The sequence below is a fragment of the Rhincodon typus genome, chromosome 45, assembly GCF_021869965.1.
Source record: "Rhincodon typus isolate 14 chromosome 45, sRhiTyp1.1, whole genome shotgun sequence".
Lineage (NCBI taxonomy): Eukaryota > Metazoa > Chordata > Chondrichthyes > Orectolobiformes > Rhincodontidae > Rhincodon > Rhincodon typus.
In genome coordinates, this window is record NC_063376.1 from 6,761,586 (window position 1) to 6,764,985 (window position 3,400).

Genomic DNA, 3,400 nt, shown 5'->3' on the forward strand with positions numbered 1-3,400 from the left:
TCCCTGACCCCAGGGTCTCTCTCTCTCTCTGTCCCTGTCCCTCCCTGACCCCAGGGTCTCTCTCTCTCTCTGTCCCTGTCCCTCCCTGACCCCAGGGTCTCTCTCTCTCTCTCTCTCTGTCCCTGTCCCATCTGACCCTGAAGTGTCTCTCTCTCTCTCTCTGTCCCTATCCCTCCCTGACCCCAGGGTCTCTCTCTGTCTCCAGCAGCAGCTGCTAGAAACCCCTTCACTGGCTCTGCTGTGATGTCCTCTCCTGCTGACGGTGTTGCAGTGTTCTGGGTGCTAGTTGAATGCAGTTGCAGGCACCGAGTGCAGAAGTACCTCTCCCTGTTGGGGAGGGGAGGCTACGGTAGGAGCAGATGCCTGGAACTCCCAGCTTTTTAATTCCCTGGGTTTAAAGAGAAAACATCTGTTTGCAATCCACTGCGTTTGAGTTTGAAGCCAAACCTTGCTCGGCTGCATCTCTCTCTCTCTAAGAAACCTCGGAGAAGGGGGTGAGCGAGGTGGATGGGTGGGGTGGGGGCTGGGTGGGGTGTTGGGTGGGGGGTAGGGATTGTATTGCGGCCAGAACTTTGGGAGGGGGAGGGAGAGGGAATGTATTTCCAGTCCCTTCTCTTGGACCCTCACTCATTCGAGCTCATCACCACCTTCCAGCTGATGGAGGAGGAGGTGGGGGTGGTGGGGGGTGATGTCAAAACTTGGAGAGGAGGGAGATGGGTTATGATCGTCATCGGGCAGCCTTGCCCCCCCCCCCAACCTCTGCCTCGTGCCTAAGCCCACACAGTCTCTTGCCCAGAACCGTCATCCCATGTACCACCCTAATTCCCATCACTTCCCGCCATTAGGCACCCTCCCTTCAGTTCCCCAGGCTTTGTAAGCTCCAGCATTCCTTCCCTACCCTAAACCTCAGCACCCCGTCCCACCTCTCTCACATTTCACCCTCTGTTAACGCACTCACTTTCACCCTGCTGTTCACACAATCCCTTAAGCTATTGTGAGGGGGTGGCATGGTGCCTCAGTGGTTAGCGCCGCTGCCTCATGGCACCAGGGACCCGGGTTCAATCCCACCCTCGGGCGACTGACTGTGTGGAGTTTGCACATTCTCCCCGTGTCTGCGTGGGTTTCCTCCGGGTGCTCCGGTTTCCTCCCACAGTCCAGGGATGTGCAGGTTAGGGTGGATTGGCCGTGCTACAATGTTCCATAGTGCCCAGGGATGTGCAGGTTAGGGTGGGTTGGCCGTGCTAAATTGTCCCATAGTGTCCAGGGACAAGCAGGTTAGGGTGGATTAGCCATGGGAAATGCAGGGTCACAGGGATAGGGTAGGGGGATGGGTCTGGGTGGGATGATCTTCAGAGGGTCGGTGTGGACTCGATAGGCTGAATGGCCACACTGTGGGAGGGAATCTGTGATCCAGGCTTCAGGTCTTGTGTTACTAAGATGGAGCTGTTTTGTGCAAATTCAACTTGTAGTTCTGAGACAGATTGTTGATCGGCCGGGGAATGGAGGGTAATGGGGAAAGTGGATGTGAGGACGTTTGGATCAGTCGTGATCGTATTGAACGGTGGAGCATGGTAGTTAGCCCTGTGATGTGTGTCCAGGGATGTGTAGGCCAGGTGGGGTGATGGAGATGGGTTGCGATGCTGTACGGAGGGTCAGTGCTGTGTCGTTGGGTTGAATGGCCTCCATCTGGCACTGTAGGAATTCCATAAAAAGACTGAACTGGTGGAGCTGTCACAATCAGTCAGTTTTGTGACTGGACCCAACGATTGTGGAAAATGAAGTTGGTGTTTGCAAAGGGGGTCATCTTGACCTTGGGAGGCGAGTCCCAAATCCTCATTTCGATATACATGTTTCTCCTGAGCTCCAAACAGGATTGTTGCTTGTTTTGTTCGTGGGATGTGGTTGTAATGGCCAACCCATCCCTAACTAACCCCGTGAACTGTGTGGCTTATCTATCCCAGAAGGCAGTTAAGAGCCAACCCACTGACACTGTGGGAATGGAGTCACGTGTACAGTCATAGAGTCAAAAGGCATGGAAACAGGTCCTTTGGCCCAACTCGTCTGTGCCAACCAGATATCCTAAATTAATCTAGTCCCGTTTGCCAGCATTTGGCCCATATCCCTGTAAACCTTTCCTATTCATGTACCCATCCAGATGCCTTTTAAACGTTGTAATTGTACCAGCCTCCACCACTTCCTCTGGCAGCTCATTCCATACACGCACCTAAGTTAACCCTTAGGTCCCTTTTAAATCTTTCCCCTCTCACCTTAAACCTATACCCTCTAGTTTTGGACTCCCCTACCCTGGGGAAAAGACCTTGGCTATTCACCCTATCCATGCCCCTCATGATTTCATAAACCTCTGTAAGGTCACCCCTCAGCCTCCGACACTCCGGGGAAAATAGCCCCAGCCTATTCGGCCTCTCCCTACAGCTCAAACCCTCCAACCCCCGCAACATCCTTATAAATCTTTTCTGCACCACCTTCAGTTTAATAACATCCTTCCTATAGCAGGGAGACCAGAACTGAACGCAGTATTCCAAAAGTGGCCCTAACCAATGTGCTGTACAGCCGCAACATGACCCTCCCAACTCCTACACTCAATGCACTGACCAATAAAGGCGAGCGTACCAAACACCTTCTTCACCGCCCTGTCTACCTGCAACTCCACTTCCAGGGAACTGTGAACCTGCACCCCAGGGTCACTTTGGTTGGCCTGGCCGGATGAGGACGGGGGATTGCCCTCCCCAAAAGGTGCCAGTTGGGTTTTTTTACACCAATCGATGCCCATTTCCTGGTTGCCATTGCACTGACCAGCTTCCCGTTCATTTCACTGCATTTAAACTCCCCTCCCCTCCCCCAGCCACTGATATTTGAACTTAGAGATAGTAGGAACTGCAGATGCTGGAGAATCTGAGACAACAAGGTGCAGGGCTGGATGAACACAGCAGGCCAAGCAGCATCATAGGAGCAGAGAGGCTGATGTTTCGGGCCTAGACCCTTCATCAGAAAAGGGGGAGGGGAAGGGGGTTTTGAAATAAATAGGGAGAAAGTGGGAGGCGGATAGAAGAGGGATAGAGGAGAGGATAGGTGGAGAGGAAACAAACAGGTCGAAGAGGCGGGGATGGGGCCAGGAAAGGTGAGTGTAGGTAGGGAGTTAGGAAGGGGATAGGTCAGTCCAGGGAGGACGGACAGGTCAAGGGGGCGGGATAGGGTTTGAACTTAGCTGTGAGAGGCCACTCCAACAAGACTGTGCCCTCATTCGCACATCACAGGCCTCTGTACAGCTGTGGGCTTCACATTATAGAGAGATGTCAACACATCGGAGAGAGACAGAGAGAGAGAGCGACAGACAGAGAGAGCAAGACAGAGAGAGAGCGAGGGAGAGACAGAGAGAGAG

The 3,400-nt window shown here is 53.4% G+C and overlaps 2 protein-coding genes across 2 annotated transcripts in view; one reads left to right on the forward strand and one right to left on the reverse strand.

Moving 5' to 3' along the window:
* The window catches only part of LOC125487774 (activated CDC42 kinase 1-like), a 23,082-nt gene that overhangs the window by 17,249 nt on the left and 2,433 nt on the right, over positions 1 to 3,400 (reverse strand). The gene's annotated exons all lie outside the window — the stretch shown is intronic.
* LOC109925754 (ephrin type-B receptor 4-like) overlaps positions 1 to 3,400 on the forward strand; it is a 190,249-nt gene that overhangs the window by 6,286 nt on the left and 180,563 nt on the right. The window lies entirely within an intron of this gene.